Genomic DNA, 20,851 nt, shown 5'->3' on the forward strand with positions numbered 1-20,851 from the left:
CCCCTCCCCCATTCTGCCCACCCCATCCCCTATCCCCTCACACATCCCCGACCTCCCTCAGGGAATGTGGGGCAGAGAGGGGTGTTGGGTGTTGTGGGGGCATGAGACTGAGGGGAAAGAAAGTGGGGGATGCAGGACTAAGGGGGCAGGAGTAGGAGGGGGGAAGCTGCCGAGGGGTGGAAATTGCAGCTCCCTCCTGGGGGGCACTGTCTGCCCCCTCCCCCTTACACCCCAAACAATCCTGCTCCCCAGCTCTGACCTTTCGGGGAAATCTGTCTGCCCTCAAACTCCTGTCCTCCATCCCAACCCCTCTCCCCTCTACCCCCCTCCTAACACTCCCAAACTACTTCACCCAAAATCCTGGCTCCCCCCAGCTGGCTCCCCGCAAACACCCGCTGTGCGGGGGTCCAGAAGCGCCGGAGGCTAAATCACTCTGGGCCCTGTTGTGTCATGGAGACGCAATAAAGGGCTGGAGGTGTGAACACGCCCCAGCCTCTGCCCCACACTGAACAGGGTTAAACATGGGCTGGGGGTGGGGTCCAGAGCCCGCAGCCTGCTCAGCCCCACGGCAAACCCCCCATTGACCCCTGGGACCAGCTGTGACAGACCCAGCAGAGCAGGAACCAGGGAGCCATGGCAGGTGCCCTGTGAAACGAGGGGTTTGTTCCAGCCCCGGCCCCGTTTGCTGGAGCGAGTCTCTAGCCGGAAAATCTCCTGGGTTTGGGCGTCTCCCCGCTGACCCTGGAGACGCTAGTGACTGTCCTGGGGGGCAGAGGACCCGGCGGAGCTGGGCTGGAGCCAGCGTTGCTGCGGCTGCTGTTAAAGTATAACCCCATTCCCTCCCGGGTTGGGGGTTCAGCCGGGGGAGGGGCGATGGCGTTGGGGTCCCTCTCTCCGGCCGCTCTGCTCAGGACGTCTCTGCGGAGCAGGGTCCGGACGGCCCGGGGGGCCCAGGAGATGGGGGGTGGCAGCCGGGAGGGCGAAGCAAGTCTCTTTCTTTCAGGTCCCAAAGGGTGGTGGGTGGCACAGCCCGTCCCCACAATATTTTATCCACCAATAAGGCCGGTTTCCAACACCCCGATTTTGGGTCACAGATTTCTGCTTCCCCAATTCTCCTGTGTCCCAGGCGGGCCCCAGGCCATGGGGTCTGTCCAGCGGCCGCTCAGGTTGGACAAATCCCGTCTTTCTGTCTCGCCAACTTTCCCCCCAACGTTCATTCGTCCAGGTTCTCGTGACGCTGCCTGAACTTCTCACTCGCCTTCGTCGGCTGAACCCACCAGGAGGGGACATTGGGAGGCTCCGGTATCACAGCCCCCCCTGGGGTGGGGAGATTTGGGGGGCAGGGGAGAAGGAAACTCTGAGGGTTTATACAATAGAAATACAGGGCGGGGGAGGTGTAAGCAGAAAGGGGGAGAGAAAAGGGGCTGCGGGACCCTGCTGCAGAGAGAGGAGGGGGACAGACCCTTTGGGGCTGGAAGTGCCGTTATTCCAGCACCAGGGTCAGACGCAGCATCCCCCTCCCCACTGACAGCCCCAGGCAGAGACCGGCCCGGCTGGGCCGTCAAGTGGGACCCGATGCCTTCCAGGGGCTGCTCCGTGGGGAGCCCAATGCTCCCAGCGCTGAGGCAGCTCCTCTCGCTGGTGCCACAGGGGCTGGTGCTTATGGGGCCAGAAGTCCGGGGTTCAATCCTGTGGGGCAGCAGTCGGGTCAGGAGCTGTCAAGTTTCCTTCCCCACTCTGAACTCTAGGGTACAGATGTGGGGACCCGCATGAAAGACCCCCTAAGCTTATTCTGACCAGCTTAGGTTAAAACTTCACCAAGGTACAAACTTTGCCTTGACCTTGAACTGTAGGCTGCCAGCACCAAGCGTCTTACACAAAGACCAGGGAAAGAGCCCACTTGGAGACGCCTTCCCCCAAAATATCCCCCCAAGCCCTACACCCCCTTTCCTGGGGAAGGCTTGATGAGAATCCTCACCAATGGGTACAGGTGAACACAGACCCAAACCCTTGGATCTTAAGAACAATGAAAAATCAAGCCCGTTCTTAAAAGAAGAATTTTAATTAAAGAAAAGGTAAAAGAATCACCTCTGTAAAATCAGGATGGTAGATACCTGACGGGGTAATCAGATTCAAAACATAGAGAATCCCTCTCGACAAAACCTTACGTTACAAAAAGATGCAAAAACAGGAACATACATTCCCTCCAGCACAGCTTATTGTACCAGCTATTAAACAAAAGGAAATCTAATGCATTTTCTAGCTACTAACAAATTTATCTGAGCATAAGCTTTCATGAGCTACAACTCACTTTGTCTCTAAGCTGCCACAAGTCCTGTTCTTTTTGCGAATACAGACTAACACGGCTGCTCCTCTGAAACCGACCGTTTTCTAGCTAGATTACTTACTAACTTAACAGGAGTTGGAAGGCTGCATTCCTGATCTGTTCCCGGCAAAAGCATCACACAGACAGACAGGACCCTTTGTTCCCCCTCCTCCAGATTTGAAAGTATCTTGTCCCCTCATTGGTCATTTTGGGTCCGGTGCTGGCGAGGTTACCTGAGCTTCTTAACCCTTTACAGGTGAAAGGGTTTTGCCTCTGGCCAGGAGGGATTTTATAGCACTGTGTACAGAAAGGTGGTTACCCTTCCCTTGATATTTATGACAGAAGCACTCTGTGGGGAATGATTCTCAAGGCAGAGGGGTTTGGGGGCAGGGGGTTTGTGCTGGAATCTCAGTCCCCCAAGGTGGAGCAGCTCGTCCCCCGGGGAGATTCTCTTCTCTGTACGGCCAGATCCAGGCTCCTGGGGGCTCAAAGAGATGATGAGTTAAAGGGGCCCCATGTCGCCCTGGGCCCAGCCCCTGGGGGACACAGAAGGGGGGGTCACCTCACCGAGGGTGCCCCTCTCGGGCAGCTGTAATAGTCTTCAGCCAGGCTCAGCCCCAGGACAAGCAGGACCGCTGCGCCCAGCCCCAGGCGGGTGATGTTGGCGTGGGTGAAATCCGGGCGCCCCAGGAGGGCTGCTGCGAGGTGAAGGGGAGAGCCACTCGGCGGCTCAGACGGGAGATCAGCAGCTGGTGCTGCCCCGGGAGCAGAGCCCCCAACCCCGTGTCCAGCAGGACTGGCCCAGCCCCCTTCTGGGGCTGTCCCAGGTGCCGTGGCTCTGGGGATCCCCGGGGCCGGACTCCTCGGGGGAGGCCGTCTCCTGCTGCCCTGCAGGGCTGAGCTTTAGCTTCCCTGGTGAAGGGGGCACCTGGGCAGTTGAACTCCCCCCTTAGCAATCTGGCACCCCGTAGTGCCCTTCTGTCCACCCCCACAGGTACCTCTGCCCCGGCCCATCTGCTGTGCAGTGAGCCCATCCCTGGGGTACCTCGGCTGCTGCCAAACACAACAGTGCACACAGGGGGAGGCTGGGACATCACCCGCTGCCCCCCACATGCCGGTGGTGCCCACGGCCCAGCCAGATGCAGCAGAACATCTATTGGGGGGCAGGGCGGGGATCCCATGAGAACCCAATGTGGGGAGGGCAAGGAGAGGGAATCCTGGGTAATGGTCACCCCTATTGCCAAGGGGATGTCACGGGGCCTAGGGAAGGGGGTCATAGCTCCAGCCCCCCTGCGCCCAGCAGGGCCCAGTGCCCCAGACCCTGCCCCGCCCCTGGGATCCTCCACAGCTTCCTGGCAGCGACATGCAGGGCAGGAGACTTTGGGGGAGCTGGGGGCCTGGCAGTGGGGAAGGGCAGTGGGGCTGTCTCTCCATCCCCCAATGTCAATGAGCCCCTCCCTGTGGTGTCTGGGCCCCACCCACCCGGATTCACTGCCCCCATCCCAGCCCCAGCTCCTGGGTATCAGGGCTGGTTCGATGGTGATTCCCACCCAGCTCCGGTACCTGGTCCCGCGCTGCCCGGGCGGCTGGGAGCCGGCTCCACTCCTGGCTGGGTAGGGTCGGTTCCCGCTGCGGGAATAGAACCAGCGTCTGTCGAGCTGTGGGGAGGGGATAAAACAGCGGCTTAGTGATCACCCCACGCCCGACTCAGCATCTGTCGTCACTGTCAGTCCTGGGAGCGGGGAGGGGGAGTTTAGTGGCTGGGGAGTGGGGAGCCCCCCTTCTCTCGCTGTATCTAACCAGGAGGCGCGAATTCTGACACCCCAGAATTGCTCGGAGATCACCAGTGGGGGTGGGGAACCACATGGGATTCGTCATTTTGGGTCCCATTTTCATGTAGACAAGGTCTTTGTCCATCTTTCTATCCCTCACCAGACGTGCTCCCCTGTGTCCACCACCCTACGTCCCCATGGACCCACATTCCCATGGACCCGTGGCCGTCTGTCCCCACTAGGGCTGCCAACTTTCTAGTCACACAAAACCAAACACCCCTGCCCCGCCCCTGCCCCGCCCCTTCTCCTAGGCCCTGTCCCCTGCTCACTCCATCCCCTCTCCCTCCATCTCTCGCTCTTCTCCACCCTCACTCACTTTTACTGGGCTGGGGGAGGGGGTTGGGGTGTGGGAGTGGGTCAGAGCTCTGGGCTGGGGGTGCAGGCTCTGAGATGGGGCGGGGGATGAGGGGTTTTGGGTGCAGGAGGGGACTCCAGGCTGGGGCCAAGGGGTTTGGGGTTTGGAGTGCGGGAGAGGGTGCATGATCTGGTGTGGGGCCGGGGATGAGGGATTTGGGATATGGGAGGGGGCTCTGGGCTGGGCCGAGGGGTTCAGAGTGTGGGGTGGGTGCAGGCTCTGACTGGGGGAGTGCAGACTCTGGGGATGAGGAGTTTGGGGTGCAGAAGGTGGCTCCGGGGTGGGGCAAGGGGTTCAGGTGCATCCAAATTTGGGCCCCCCACCACAGAAAAGATGTGGACAAATTGGAGAGAGCCCAGCAGAGGGCAACAAAAATGATCAGGGGCTGGGGCACATGACTTACGAGGAGAGGCTGAGGGAACTGGGGTTATTTAGCCTGCAGAAGAGAAGAGCGAGGGGGGATTTGATAGCAGCCTTCAACCACCTGGAGGGGGTTCCAAAGAGGATGGAGCTGGGCTGTTCTCGGGGGGGCAGATGAGAGAACAAGGAGCGATGGTCTCAAGTTGCAGTCGGGGAGGTCAGGGGCATGCAGAGGAATAAAAATGTGGCCCCTTTTGGAGGGGCATTTTGTGTGCCTCCCGCATCCAGAGGAACTGGCTCTGCTCCCCAGAGGAGTTCTGTGCTCCAGCCCCACTGATCTGGGGGGGCCCTGTGCCTGCTTCCCCCCTTGCACTTGCCCCTGCCCCTGAGGGTCCGGCTGGCTGTGTGGCTGGGAGCGGGGATGCTGAGCCGGGCCCCTCACCTGCTACCACCAGCTCCACGAGGTCGCTGGGCTGCGACCACATGGACAGGTCCGATTTGTGGTGATAAGAGCAGCTGTAGCTCCCAGCGTCTCTCCAGCTCACGTTGCAAATCGGAAACTCGACCCCAGGAAGCCCCGCATTCTGCCGCGCGTTCAGGTTTCCCTCTTTGTACAGAAGGAACCTCACATTCTGGAGCGGACCCCAACACTGGATGGTCACGGCTCCCCCCAAGACAACCCCCCCGCTGGGCTGCAGGGAGTTGGAGGGTTTAGGGTAGCTGAACTCTGCAGTGAGAAGGGGACAGGCCGTGAGACAGACCCCGGCACAGTCACTGCACCCCATCCTCGCTGCACGGTCCCAGAGACGGGGCCCCTGGGAGAAAACCCAGCCAGAGGAACCTCTCCGAGACCCCAGAGATTCCTGGGAGCTACGACAGAAACTGCCCGAGGACCTAAATCCAGAGCACCCTTCTGCACCCGTCTATCTATTTATTGCGGGCCCCACAGCCTGGGAGCCAGGACTCCTGGGTTCTATCCCCAGCTCTGGGAAGGGGGTGGGGTCTAGTGATTAGATCGGGTGAGGGCTGAGAGTCAGAGGTGCTGGGTGCCACACAGACACGGTGAGAAAAAAACCCCGCCGTAAAGCCAAGTCCTGAGTATCTAACCAGACACAAGGTGCAGGAGGGATGATTATCCCCCATTCATACAGGGGGAAAGGAGGTACAGGCAGGTTAAGTGACATCCCAAGGACTGTCCCATCTGCCCAGAGACCCCCGTGACGGTCTGGCTGGGTGTGGGGCTGGGACCAGGGACACTGAGCCGGGCCCCTCACCTGCTACAATGATCCGCACAATGTTACTCCGATACGACCAGTTGGGCGGCTCCGATCCGGAGCGAGATCGGCAGCTGTAGGCCCCTCCGTCTTCCCGCTTGGTGCTGGGGATGGTGAATTCACCCTCGTCCCCATCAGCATCCAGCTCCTGGATTTGGAATCTACCTTTATACAGAAATAACCTCCTGGCCTCCCACCGACACTGACAGCGGATGGTGACGGCTCCCCCCAGGCTGATCACCCCGCTGGGGCTGATGGAGATGGAGGGTCTGGGCGCAGGGAGCTCTGCGTTCACACACAAACAGGAGTGAGATGGGGAGACACAAACCCCTCCCCGTGTGTCTATAACCTGCCCTTAGTGCCCAGCCCCAGGGACAGCGCCGGGGGTAACAGACACCTCACTGCATCCACAGGGACGCTCTGGGCTGGATTCTGATCTCAGCCCACCAGGAGGGTGAGCGTCTTTCCCCATGCTGAATATGGGACACCTGGTAAAGTTACTTGTATTCAAGCAAGTTCAAGGGCAATCGATCAGAACTACGCAGTACAAACATTCAAATTAACATCAAATTAACTGAGCCCCTGTTAAAATGAAATAATGCCTAGCTGGGTTCTTTTTATTGACCTTCTTATCTGTAAGGTTTTAGGGTTCACATGGGTGGGGGTTACACACACACACCCCTATTCCCCCCGCAACAGGGAGAGGTTTTACACACACACACACACACACACACACACACACTCCCATACCCCTTTCTCACACGGGGGGTGACTGACTGACCCGAACCTCCCTGCCCAGCGCTCTCCGCCCTCCATGCCTGGCTGGGCTTCCGGGGATGGAGCCGCCTCACCTGGTAGCTGGCACCATGTCTTGCAACACATGGAGGGGGGGCAGAGAGACACAGGGTCACATGCCTCCCCTCCCCAGATTTCTGCCAGGGTTCACACCAGAATGTAGCCAGCAGCAGCCTTTCAGCACTGTGAGGGAGGGAAGGGATGGGACCAGATCCAGAGCAACTCAGACCCCCCCGCCCCATAGACACACGCCCTGGTCTCAGATCCCTCCCCCATGGGCACACACCCTGGTCTCAGATCCCCAGACCTCTCTCTCCAGGTCCTGGGCTGGTTTCCCAGTAACCCTGAATGGGGAACCCCTGATGGGAGGGTTGGCTCCCGTCTCCACCCCGTACACAGCCAGGTTAGTGAGCCCAGGGAAGGGCTGACCTGGCCCCTGTCTTTGCGGAGCTCATCTCTCCCTCTCTCCCCCACGGACGGAAGCAGCTTGTCCCTGCCCGCACAGTGTGGAAAGGCAGCTAACGCCCCCAAGCTGCTGCTGGCCACCCACATAACCCAGCCGCCCCCGTCCCCCAGCTACAGCGCGGGCAGGAAGGGGTTAAGCCCGAAGGCTGCATTGTGCAGCAGGGCCCAGGGAACCTGACTGCAGGGGCCTCAGTGACCCCGGCCAGAGAGGGGGCTCAGCAGGGGAGGGTGACTAGGGGACACGGAGCAGCCCCGCGCTCTCTGGGGGCAGGACCCTGGGTGAGGGGGTGGGAGGCAAAGAGGGTGCTAAGCCCCTGCCCGGGGGGGCTGCTGTGGGTACGAATAGGCTGGAAATCACTTCCCCCACCTCCCCATCCTGAACACTGACGTTTTCCCTGCACCACGGATACTGACGTCCGGACTCTCCGCTCTGTCCCGACACCCCGCTCTGCCCGGCCAGCCAGCAGCCTGGAAAGGAGACAGCTCATTAGGGACCAGATCCCAGAGCAACTCAGATCCCCCCCGCCCCATGGGCACATGCCCTGGTCTCAGATCCCCCCCAATGGACACATGCCCTGGCTGTCTCGATACTCACCAAGGAAGAAGATCATGAGAGCAGATGCCATGATGGGGGCAGTGAGGGGCCCCTCAGTGCTGCCTGCAACACCCTGGTGCCCAGGACCACCCAGCCCCAAACAAGGTGCTCAGCTGATGGCTCCAGCTACAGGAAGCCGAGATGTCTCCTCTCTTCCTTCGTCCATCACACCTTCTCTCTAATCTGCAGGCGAAATCTAAGGCAGTCAAAGTAAGCAGGGGGCTTTGCAAAACCCAGGAAACCCAGGGACTGTCAGCCTGGCCAAGCATCATGCAGCTCCCAGCTTGTCTGTATCTCTGTGGGGAGGGGAGACAGGTCACCCACAACGCACCCTGCAGCCTTGGGGAAGGTGCCTCAGGCTGAGAGCCGGGCGCCCACGGGGTCTGGTCTTCAATGTGCCACTGATCACGATTGCCATGAAAATTCCATCCCCTTTTCATTCTGGGTTCAAGCCCGGCTGGTGACCCATGTAGGTAAAATTAATACATGATCATGCAATTAAAGGCTGGCGTTGTAATGGACCTGCATGAAGGAGCACAGTTAAGGTCGTTCAGGAAACTGTAACTGTGGCATTTCCTGGTGCTGGAGGGTTTGACTCCGCAGCCTTCCCGCTCAGCCTGCCAAGCTGCCCACCTGCGACACGAGCCGTGGCACCGTGTGAGGAGCGGGCGCGATGGGGGACGCCTGGGTTTGCTGCCCCTTGGGCCACAGCTGAGCGGTGATGGCGGCTTTACACCGTAACGCCTCGTTCGAAGGGGCTTTTCTCAGCGTGTGCATTAAATCAACAAGGCTCAAAAGAAAACAGGAGGAAGAGAAATTCCATCCTGGGCCCCCAACGGGTCACTAGCCGGGAGAGATCCAGGGACCTTCTAATGCCCCCACAGAGACCCTGCCCCCGAGCTGGAGGAGACCCTGTCAGTGGTTATGTGGCCAGGCCCCTAGAGAGGGACGTGACACAGGCTTTGTTTATACAGTGTCACAGAATCACAGGTCGTGTCCACTCTTCGTACAGTCCCTGGGAGGAACCCCCTTCAGTGAGACAGCCCTTCTCCGGGGTCCACTCTCTCTCGGGGGTTAGGCCCCTCCACCTCCTGGAGCTGCACCTCTCCGAGCGTTAGCACGCCTGTCTCTGCCGTGGGCCCCGCAGGGAGTCCCCTCGCTCTGACCCCCAGGGCCTCCACTCCCAGAGGGAATAATGCCCCCGATCTCTAGCCCAGAGCGACTCTCAGCCAGCGTAAAACAGGAGGGTTTATTGAGCATCTGAACCCAGCACAGGAAACTCTCAGACCCCTCGGGCCTGGCCTCCCTCCGCACAGCACATCCCAGTCTCCCCTGCATCCAGGTGGGCTCTGCCTGCTCCCTCTCTCCAGCCCCGAGCCCCCCTGCTTCCCAGCTGGGCATCTGATCTCACCAGCCCCAAGACCCCCCCTGTCCATTGTCTTCTCTCCAGGTAAACAGGGTCACCTGGGCCTCCTCTCCCCTCTTATGTCCTCTGGCCCCCCTGGCTGGAACCGGCTGCTCCGGTCACCAGAGTCCTCTCTTCACAGCCCATTGTCATGCTCCGCCCTGGAGCATGAGTGGAGGGGCCTGGCCAACGTCCTTCTAAGGGACAGTGGCTGCAGATACTGTTCTTAGCCCAGTGGCCTGGGACAGAGACAGGAGGGATGGGAGGTGGGGAGGGGTTGTGGTTTCCGGCCCCTGTGACACGGGGAGGAAGGGATCCATTTCCATGCTGAGTTGTTAAAGGAACAGTCGATAAAGCTGCGAAAGAGGAAGTCTGCCCAGAGCCGGCTCTCGCTTGCTGTCTCTGCTAGAGTCAGTGAAACTCTGCGTAACCCTGATGCCCAGCACCAGGGCCGGATTTAGGGGCAGGCGACCGCCAGGGATGCTGGGCTTGGGGGGCGCCAGGCTCGGGGTGCTGGTTTTGTTGTTAGCGACAAAAGGGAAAATCGAATGTTTGGAGTAAAATGTTTCAGAAGAAACGTCCCCGAGGGAGGTTTTTTTTATCGCTCGTGGTCCCTGCTCAAGCGTCTATCGAAGAAAGGTTCGGACCAATGAAGCACCACGAAAAGACCTGGGGGGTTCGTACGACTTTAGCAAGCATCCGGCGGACGGGAAAACACTGCTGAGCCATCGTACGGACCTTCCCTGGGCGCTGACGCAGGGGGACTGCTCGCACGTCAGTGGTAACGACCTCTCTGTCGAATCGGACAACATCCGTCCCGTTTGGCCACACGGGACGCGCCCTCCACTCCAAGTTCTCCAACACGCGCGTGGTGCAGAGCTGCAGGACACGGCTCCTAACGTGTGGGCGGCTCCGAGGGTTCTGCTCACGCGGCTGCTCACAGTCGTGTGCGGTGAGCGGAGCTTTTCCAAGCTCACGCTCATTAAAACAGGTCTGTGATCGCCGATGGCCAATGAGAGACGGACGTCGCTCGCTATTTTATCGCTTGAAAATGCCAATGGCCAGTCCTTGGCTCCCGCTCGGATGCTGTACTTCAGTTCGGGCGGGCGAAGGTGAGAAAAGGGACCCTTCGAACTAAAGGACGAGCGGGGACGTTCTCAGGCTGTCACCTGGTGTAACACTATTCAGTACGGGTTGGGGCACAGGTCAAGTCCTTGACATTCGTACATTTCAGTTATTCTTAAAAGTAAAACGTTTCTATAAGCTTAGAAGAAATGAATTTTGGGGGGGTATTTTTCTTATCTGCGGCATGAAGAAATACATATTTACAGATCCTAGTGTGCAAATTTATTGTCTTATAGGACAGGGCTAAATCATGAATGCAAATCCTGCATCAAAGTCGTGAAATGGGCTACAAATGCAAGAAAAATTAAAGTATTGAAAAGTTTAACAAATGGAGGGTGGCCCCTGGGGCACCATTACATCCTGCCCAGCACCCACCCAGTAATGTATCCCAGTTCTGGGAGGGGAGTGGGGTTCAGGGGTTAGAGCAGGGCCCTCCCTCCCTGCGCCCATTTCGGAGTAACCCCACCTCACTCAGGTGTTACACACGAGGACTGGGGAGCTTTGGGGTGCCTGTAAGGGGGGGGCTGGTTTGTGGTTCTCTGTTTATTACAAATCTGGAGAGTAACAGGATGCAAAAAAAAGGAGAGCCTCAGAGTTACAAACACCTGGGGAAGGGAGATTGTTCATAACTGAAATGTTCCTAACTCTGAATAAAACATTATGGTTCTCTGAAACCATTGACCTCACACAGCTTTGAAACTTGACTATGCCAAAGAAAAATGCTGCTTTTAATCATCTTCATTTAAACGAAACAAGCACAGAAACCGTTTCCTTCCCTTGTCAAAGCTGTTTTTAAACTTTCCCTTTGGCTTTTTAGTACTTTGTTGAACACAGAATGGTTCTCTATTGGCTTTCTTTTTTCTTTTTTTTTTTTGGACTCTTCTAGGGCCGAGGAATTTGGAGTGTGGGAGCGGGCTCAGGGCTGGGACAGAGGGTTGGGGTGCTGGAGGGTGTGGGCTCTGTCTGGGGGGTGGGGCCTGGGATGAGGGGCTGATGGCTGGGGCAGACGGTAGGGGTGTGTGGGGGATGAGGGCTGTGCCTGGGGGTGCGGGCTGCGGGGTGAGGCCAGAGATGAGGGGCTCACGGTTAGGGCATAGGGTTGGGTGTACGGGGTGAGGGCTCCGGCTGCAGGTGCGGGCTCCAAGGTGGGGCTGGGGATGAGGGGTTTCGGGGCTCCAGGTCTACAGCAGGGAGAGAGGACTCCCCCCAGCTCTCTCTCCTGGCAGCCGCACCTGGGCCGGAGAGAGAGGCACCTCTCCCTGCCGCAGCAGCTCTGGGGCTGGGGCCATGGGAGAGGCGCTCCTCCCCGAGCCATGGCAGGTCTGTGGCTGAGTTGGGGCCGGGGGACGGGCACCCCGGGGGCGGCAGATCCGGCCAGGGCTACGTTCGGGTGGCTCCTCCCCCAGTAGCAGCAGGTCGATGGCGGGCGGGTTCCCCGAGGGCCAGCGCGGTGCTCAATGGGCTGCTGTCCGGCCACACCACTGTGTGGCGAACAGGGAACTTAGCTTGGGACCCAGCTTATTTCACATTTTTATTCCTGACCTTGGCACAAAAACTGGGCAGGTTGTCATAAAATTTGCGGCTGACACAAAGGCGGGAGGTATTGCCAATCGGGAGGAGGACCGGACTATCATACACGAAGACCTGGACGACCTGGAAAACTGGAGCAATAGACATGGGATGAAATTTAACAATGCAAAGTGCAGGATCGTCCACTAACGACAAGAATTTTTGCTATAAGCTGGGGATGTACCAATTGGAAGCAAAAGAGGAGGAGAAAGACCTGGGTGGGTGGGTTGATCACAGGATGGCTAGGAGACGCCCGTGTGATGTGGCTGTGAGAAAGGCGAATGCAGTCCCAGGATGCATCAGGCGAGGTAGTTCCCATAGAGAGAGGGAAGCGTTCGTACCGTGCTACAGGGCACCGGTGAGACCTCATCTGGAACACTGTGGGCAATTCTGGTCTCCCATGTTCAAGAAAGATCAATTCAAGCTGGAGCAGGTGTAGACAAGGGCTACGAGGATGATCTGAGGAATAGAAAACCCACCTCACGAGAGGAGACTCAAAGAGCTTGGCTTGTTTCACCGAACCCAAAGAAGGCTGAGGGGAGATACGACTGCTCTGCTCTCTATAAGTATATCAGAGGGATAAAGCCCAGGGAGGGAGAGGAGTTATTTACATTGAGCACCAGTTTGGACACAAGAACAAATGGATATATACTGACCATCAGCAAGTTTAGGCTTGAAATTAGATGAAGGTTTCTAAGGCCTCGTCTACATTACACAGTTTTGTCGGCAAAAGGCAGGTTTTGTCGACAAAACAGGGGAGGTGCACGCACTACAGTGCCACTTTCGCTGGGAAAATTTCCCTGTCTAGCCGACAGAGTAAAACCCCTTGGAGGAGAGGCGTAGAGCTTTTTGTGGCAAAGTTTTAGCCACAAAGTGTCAGTGACCACACCATGCTGGGTTGTGTCACTGTAAGTGGCCTCCAGGAGGTGGCCCATAATGTCCATCCTGACCGCTCTGGTGAGCAGTTCGAACTCTGCTGCCCGGCACCCAGGTAAACAACCATCCACCCCTCCCCCTTTAAAGGCCCGGGAATTTTTGAAATTCCACTTCCTGTTTGCTCAGCGGAGAGCTCACATCGCATCTTCCCGGCTGACCTGGCGGCTCCACGTGGCAAAACCCCCCGCTGGGAGCGATGGGGAGCTGTTAGATGTGCTGAGTGCATGGGGAGAGGAGGCCGTCCGGTCCCAGTTCCGCTCCAGCTGAAGGAACTCCGACACCTACGGGCCGATTTCTCCTGGCTTGTGTGATAAGGGCCACGCTCAGGACACGGTGGGCGCAGAGCGAAGATAAAGGAGCTGAGGCAGGAATACCAGAAGACAAGGGAGGCAAACCGTCGCTCTGGGGCTGGACACCATCCTCGGCACTGACCCCACTCCATTGCCAAGAGCCCTGTGGACACTTCGGCCGGGCTGGAGGCAGCGGACAGTGGACCTTACCCCAAGGACAAAGTCATGGACGAGGAGGTGAAGTTGGAGGATGATGTTGGTTGATTGATGTCGATGATGCTCAACGGGTAGTGATCAATGGCTCGATGTCTAGTTGGCAGCCGGTGTCAAGTGGAGTGCCCCAGGGGTCAGTCCTGGGGCCGGTTTTGTTCAATATCTTCATAAATGATCTGGAGGATGGTGTGGATTGCACTCTCAGCAAATTTGCGGATGATACTAAACTGGGAGGAGTGGTAGATACGCTGGAGGGGAGGGATAGGATACAGAAGGACCTAGACAAATTGGAGGTTTGGGCCAAAAGAAATCTGATGAGGTTCAATAAGGATAAGTGCAGGGTCCTACACTTAGGATGGAAGAATCCAATGCACCGCTACAGACTAGGGACCGAATGGCTAGGTAGCAGTTCTGCGGAAAAGGACCTAGGGGTGACAGTGGACGAGAAGCTGGATATGAGTCAGCAGTGTGCCCTTGTTGCCAAGAAGGCCAATGGCATTTTGGGATGTATAAGTAGGGGCATAGCGAGCAGATCAAGGGACGTGATCGTTCCCCTCTATTCGACACTGGTGAGGCCTCATCTGGAGTACTGTGTCCAGTTTTGGGCCCCACACTACAAGAAGGATGTGGATAAATTGGAGAGAGTCCAGCGAAGGGCAACAAAAATGATTAGGGGTCTAGAGCACATGACTTATGAGGAGAGGCTGAGGGAGCTGGGATTGTTTAGTCTGCAGAAGAGACGAATGAGGGGGGATTTGATAGCTGCTTTCAACTACCTGAAAGGGGGTTCCAAAGAGGATGGCTCTAGACTGTTCTCAATGGTAGCAGATGACAGAACGAGGAGTAATGGTCTCAAGTTGCAATGGGGGAGGTTTAGATTGGATATTAGGAAAAACTTTTTCACTACGAGGGTGGTGAAACACTGGAATGCGTTACCTAGGGAGGTGGTAGAATCTCCTTCCTTAGAGGTTTTTAAGGTCAGGCTTGACAAAGCCCTGGCTGGGATGATTTAACTGGGAATTGGTCCTGCTTCGAGCAGGGGGTTGGACTAGATGACCTTCTGGGGTCCCTTCCAACCCTGATATTCTATGATTCTATGATTCTATGTGGGGCCTACAGCAGGGTCGTCTGGTCAGTCAGGAACTCTTCTCCACTCCGGAGGGGTCTAGCCAATCCCAGCAGCACATCTCCGGTGAGCAAGATGCAGGAGAGGAGACCCCTGGGAAGTGATCTTTTTGAGTTGATGCTGCTCTGTTATGTGACGTTCAGGTGTCCTTTGCGCTGTATACTGTAGAAGTGGGTGAAGCGATAGAAATGCGCCAGACTAGCTGTGTTTGCATGTGCTCCACGTTCCCCTGTGCAGCTAAGCAGTGCGGCGGATCACCGAGATTTCATGGGAATCCTCCAGAGAGATCTCGAGGAAACTTTCCTGGAGGTACTCGCCGATCCTCTGCCGAAGGTTCCTGGGCAGAGCTGCTTTGCTCCTTCCCCCATTGTAGGAAACTTTCCCACGCCACTCGGCAATCACTTGTGCAGGAACCAAAGCGGCACACAGGCGAGGAGCATAGGGAGCGGGTCTGAAGCCGCATGCATGTAGGAGATGCATCCTGGCATCCTTGCTTACCCTCGGGAGTGAGATATTGGCTTCAGTGACCCCTGCCTGTGGAAAATGGGGGTAGAATTTACAGTCTTCTCCCTACTCACCACCATTGTTCCCCTTGAAACATCAACTACACTCTTTGCCCCAGTTTGAATGCCCACCACCCACCTAGGCTGAACTCAGGTTGTTTAGTGTGTTCCCCGAGATGTGTGCTTTGCTAACGGTCTGAGAGAAAGCGATTGGTATGTTACAAGAGGTGCATTTTACTGACATGATTCAATGCTGTGTGTGAACTAACAATCATGCTTCTGTGCATTGCTTCTTTTGCTTCTGCAGAAATGGAAAGGTGGGACAGAAAGGAGAGTGAGGAGAGCATTCAAAAGGCCCATGAGCGGATGATAAAAGTCATGGAGGAGCAAACAGAAATGCTGAAGTCTCTCATCACTCTTCAGTCAGAACAGATGTGTGCTTGCCCCCCTCTGCAGCTGATACAGAACTGTTATCCATGCCCTCCCCAAACTTCTTCCACACATTCCTTTGAACTTTACGGAACATCTCGGTATCCTGTTCACTCCATCCCTTCGGACAGCTTCCAAAATGATAGCTGGACTCACACAGGGCTATGACAACCTCCACTGCCCTGCACTACTGCCACACTTCCCACCAAGTCTTCTTTGTGTGTTAATTGGTGTTTAATAAACACAAACTCTCTGAAAGAGAACCAAACTTTATTTGTGTCCTACACATGGTGATTACTGCTGGGACATACAGTTTAATCATTTGCTTTCTGTAAATCGCACTCAGGATGCATCGCAAGTGTTAGGCAAAATCAGAAAACTCAAATTAATGTGTCATGGCAGATTGCTGCAGAGAAATACACATTACTGGTGCTCATTATCAAAAAAGGTTGCCTCAAAGCCTCCCTAACTTGAATTGCCCCCCCTCCCTATGTCCCCCTAATACCCAAGGTATCAGGCTGCTCAAAATCAGCAGCCAGGTGATCTGCCTCGGCGCTCCACCCCTGGGCAAACTTTTCACCATTAGTCTCACATAGATTATGGAGAGTGCATCAGGCAGCTATGACCATGGCAATGTTTTCCTCACTTAGGTCTAACCTGCCATAAAGGCATCACCAGCGCGCTTTTTATCTGCCAAAGACACATTCCACGGTCATTCTGCACCTGCTCAGCCCATTCTTGAAGTGCTCCTTGCTGCTGTTCAGAGGTCCCATGTAAGGCTTCATGAGTCGATGGGAGTAAGGGGTACGCTGGGTCTCCCAGGATCCCTATGTGCATTTCAACACCCTCCACTGGAATCTTCCAGCCTGGAAAGAAAGGCCCAGCTTGCAGTTTTCTGTACAGGCCACTGTTCCTGAAGATGTGTGTGTCATGCACCTTCCTGGACCACCCTGTGTTGATGTCTGTGAAACGCCCATGGTGATCAACAAGTGCTTGCAATACTATGGAGAAGTACCCCTTTCTATTGATGTTCTCCGTCGCAAGGTCTTATGGGGCCAAAATTGGAACACGTGTTCCATCTATTGCCACGCCGCAGTTAGAGAATCGCATTGTCGCAAAGTCTATCTGCTATTTCACGCTCATTGCCAGGAGTCACGGTCCTTCGTAGCGAGATGCGATTAATGGCTCTGTGCACTTGTGTTAGCGGAGCACCCCCGGTCGACTTTCCCTCTCCCAGCTGATTTCAACTGACCAGTAGCAGTCTTGAGTGGCCAGCATCCACACAGCGATCGCCGGACACTTCTCCACGAGAGGCTGCTCTCATTTGGGTGTCCTTGCGCCGCAGGGCTGGAGCGAGCTCCTCACACAGGTCCAGGAAGGAGGCTTCCCGCATTCGAATGTTCTGTAGCCGCGGCTCGTCATCCCAGACCAGGCAACGGGTAACTGAAGATAGGAGGGGGCGGTCGGTCACCCACCTCGCCCACACTTAAGACCGGCCCTGTCAGGGTCGACGGGAGGGGAAATGGGCCCGTAGGTGAACTTATATTTTGGCGCCTTGGCCCCTGCTGCGATCCAACCTGCCTGCCCACAAGTCCTAGCTGCAGAAGGTGCCGAGTAGCACGGTGGGACAGTTACCCACAATGCACTGCTCTCGCTGTGGACGGTGGCACACCAAAGGCGGACGCGCTCTGCCGGCAGAGGAAGCGCAGTGGAAACGCGCAATAGCGATGTCATCGTGGCGCCTTTTGCCGACAACACTCTGTAGTGTAGACACGGCCCAACCGCCAGAGGAGCAAAGTTCTGGAGCAGCCTGCCAAGGGACCTCACTGGCTTCAAGACTGAGCTTGAGACGTTTCTGGAGGGGACGGGATGAGGAGACGTCCCACAACGGCAGGGAGCCGATCCACGACTGCTAGCGGCAAATCTCTCCGACGGCCGGAGACGGGACACCCGCTGGGGAGGGCTCTGAGTGACGACAGAGGATCCGTTCCCAGGTGTCTGGCTGGAGGGTCTTGCCCACATGCTCAGGGTCTAACCCGTTGCTGTATCTGGGGTCAGGAACGAATTTCCCCCTGCGTCAGATTGGCAGAGACCCTGGGGGGTTTCACCTTCGTCTGTGGCCTGGGGCGCGGGGCACTGGCAGGTTTCAGCTAGTGTCAGTGGTGGATTCTCTGGAACTCGAAGTCTGTAGCCCGTGATCTGAGGCTGTCAGTGACTCAGCCAGAGGCGAGGGGCCTGCTACAGGAGTGGGCGGGGGAGGCTCTGTGGCCTGTGATGTGCAGCAGCTCGCACCAGATGATCACGATGGACCTTTCTGGCCTTAAAGTCAGTGAGTCTGTCGCCCCCTGGGGGCCGGTGCCCCATGGCTGTGGGGGGGGTCTCACTGCGGGGCCCCCCGGCTCACGTTGATCGCGGCGTACACGCTGGGCTGGGTGGGCTCAGGGGCAGGGGACGGGCCCCCCGGCTTGGCACGCAGCGCCTGGCGGTCCAGCTCGGCGTAGGTGAGACCATCGGTGCCAGGGTCGGGCTGCTGGGGCTGGGACGGGAGAGAGTCACTGGGGTGTGCGTGTGTGCACCAACCCCCCCCACACACACACATTCACACAGAGCAGGGCTTGTTCCCTCCCACAGGGGGTGACAGGGACACACACACACACACACACACACACACTTGCAATCCCAGCTGCCATCCCATGAGCCCCTCCCAGCAACCCGACCCCCACCCCAAAATACTGAGTGTGCCAGATAAGGCGAGTGGGGCCCATGTGGGTCAAGGTTGGGGTCAGGCCTCATGGGGGAACAGGGGACACTTACCAGGGTCTGTGTCTCTTTCCCTTCGTCAACGGAGGAGTCTGCAGAACAGAGACACCCGTTGAGCTGCACCCCCGGCCGGCCCAGAGCAGAGCCCCACACCTAGCTCCGACCCCCTATGTCCAGCCAGGGGGCTCAGAGACCGGCATAGCCACCCCTCCCCCGCCCCACAGCATGGGCCATAGTCATTCGCCCCATCTTACAGAGAGGAAAACTGAGGCACAGAGATGGCAGCAGAGTCTAGGGTGTTATGGCAGGGCAGGGTGGCTGGGAGTCAGGACTCCTGGGTTCTCACCCCAGCTCTGGGAGGGGAGTGGGGTCTAGCAGTTAGAGCAGGGGGCTGGGAGCCAGGAGTGGATGGGGATTCCCCCCAGGGCACTGGCTGGGAAGGTCCGATGGAGAAGTGAAGGGGGGACACACAAAGCCCCAGGCCTGGTGGGGTAGAATGGGGGGCTCACAGAGGGAGTCCCTGAATTAGAGGGGGAGGGAAGGGTGACCGCAGGGAGTTGGTGGGGAGAGAGGCAAGAAGCTCAGCTGACAACAGCTATCTCTGGGACCCTCTCCTTAGTCCCACCCAGCAGCAGCTGTCAATCAGGCCCTGCCCTGTATTGGTGGAACCCCCACAAGCCCTGCCCCTCCCCAGGGGTCCTGCCCCACCCTGGTGCCCCCTTCGGTGTGTTACTCACAGATGGGATCTTGCTGAGCCCGGGCCTTCAACACCCCCAAGGGGATGGTGCTAAAAGATAGAAAATCTACCTGTAAATGTCATATCCCCCCACCCACAGGGAGATTCCCCAACACACCCAGAGAGCCCCCCATCCTGCCCCGCACTGAACCCCGGGGGCGACACTTGGGGGGGGCATGTAGGGTCACATGACATGCTCCCCCAGGTGTCTCTGTGACATGGTGCAGCCAGGCCCCCTCCCTGCAGAGCAGCTGAGCTGGGGAGCTGCGCTGGACAGGGAGGGGCAGAGGCAGGCGCAGAGGAACAGCTGGGAGCTGCACGGCGGGGGGTCACTGCTTTCCGGAGGTGGGGGGGGCATGGTGTGACTCCAGCTGTTCTGGGGTTGTGCCCCTCCACTGTCAGCAGGCCCAAGTCATCTCTGAGGGGTCCTGGCTTCCAATCCCATCCCCCCGCAGAGCCAGGGAGAGAACCCAGGAGTCCTGTGACAGAGGCAGGTTGATCAGGAGCGGGAGGGGCCGGGGTTCCTACCTCCTCGGTCTCAGTGCGGCTCCTTTTCCTGCAGAGGGACACAAACCAGAATCCCCCATGAGCCGATCCCCTGGTCCCAGCACCGGCCACTCACCCCCCACAGGGCAGCAGGGATGAGGGTGCCAGGGAGGGGTCCCCTCTGCTGCTGGGGCTGAGCCTGGATCCCTGCTGGGGTGGGATTGACCAGCAGGGGGCAGCACAACACCATAGTATGCGCCGGCGGGAGGGGCAGATTAACTCGAGGGGGGGGGGGCTTTTCCTGTCCCCAATCCTCCCTCGTTAGTGACTCGTTATAACGAAATTGATCCATAGGTCAGCTCCCCAGGTACCTGAGAGGCACGGTGCCGGTGGCTCATTATACAGGGACCCCTCGCCTGGTGCTGAGATGCAGCTACCTCTGGGGTGGGGCATGGGGGCTGGTTATATGGGGACCCCTCTGCCAGCACTAAGATGCAGCCCCTCTGGGGTGGGACAGCTGTGTGTGTCCAGGGATTACTCACGCAGCGCCCCCTGCTGATCCACGACCCCTGCTCCTGGGCTTTCCCGGCACAGTCCCCCATCCAAGCCGTGACCCCATCCCGCCCTGCTTAGCGGCAGGTTTAACCCTTCCCTCGCTGGGCAGAGCACTCACTGACTCGGGTTTTTCTGAAGCAGAGGAAGACCACGAGGAGGAGGAGGAGGAGGAGGACAGCGGCTGCCGCGCTCGCCCCGGCGATGATGGGGCTGGTCAGACCTGAAGGTGCCGGCGATTTGGATCCACCTGGGAAACAGCAGCAGGCCGTGAGTGCCGGGAGTGGCTGGTCTGTTCCCCCCCACGCCCCCTCCTAACCCAGGTGGCACCCAAGGGGCTGGGACACCGCAGGGCAGAGGAAGCCGAAAATTCTATGGGGAGGATGTCGGGGGCCCCAGGGCATCAAGTGGGGTCAGAGCAAGCAAGGTTTGGGGAATTTGTAGTGCTAGGGGGCGCTGGGCTGCAGGGGGCAGGGAGCTCAGTAGGGGGCGCTCTCCCCATCAGTCAGGGCTGGCCCCATTGCCCCAGCATGGCGCTACCAGGCCCTGTCTGATCCAGCCTGGCCATCATTTCTAAGGCATTTCACCCCCTTCCTCATGGACACACCGACTCAGGCCAACAGGCCCATCTAGCCCGGTATCCCGCCTCCCATGCTGGCTGCTCCTGGCTGCTTCGCAGGGAGCTCCAGAGCACCCCCCTCCATGGCCACTGATGGGCC

General features: G+C 57.9%; 3 protein-coding genes and 1 long non-coding RNA gene across 4 annotated transcripts in view; 2 read left to right on the forward strand and 2 right to left on the reverse strand.

The window, feature by feature from the left end:
* LOC119564877 (immunoglobulin superfamily member 1-like) overlaps positions 1 to 20,851 on the forward strand; it is a 967,916-nt gene that overhangs the window by 359,501 nt on the left and 587,564 nt on the right. The gene's annotated exons all lie outside the window — the stretch shown is intronic.
* Positions 1 to 20,851, reverse strand: part of LOC119564866 (immunoglobulin superfamily member 1) — a 999,687-nt gene that overhangs the window by 148,267 nt on the left and 830,569 nt on the right. The gene's annotated exons all lie outside the window — the stretch shown is intronic.
* LOC119564865 (immunoglobulin superfamily member 1) overlaps positions 1 to 20,851 on the reverse strand; it is a 798,058-nt gene that overhangs the window by 5,517 nt on the left and 771,690 nt on the right. The gene's annotated exons all lie outside the window — the stretch shown is intronic.
* Positions 9,765 to 15,825, forward strand: LOC119564887. Its single transcript, XR_005223682.2, has 2 exons — positions 9,765 to 10,519; positions 15,477 to 15,825. It is a non-coding gene; the product is annotated as an uncharacterized LOC119564887 (long non-coding RNA).

The sequence above is a fragment of the Chelonia mydas genome, chromosome 23 (assembly GCF_015237465.2).
Source record: "Chelonia mydas isolate rCheMyd1 chromosome 23, rCheMyd1.pri.v2, whole genome shotgun sequence".
Taxonomy (NCBI): domain Eukaryota; kingdom Metazoa; phylum Chordata; order Testudines; family Cheloniidae; genus Chelonia; species Chelonia mydas.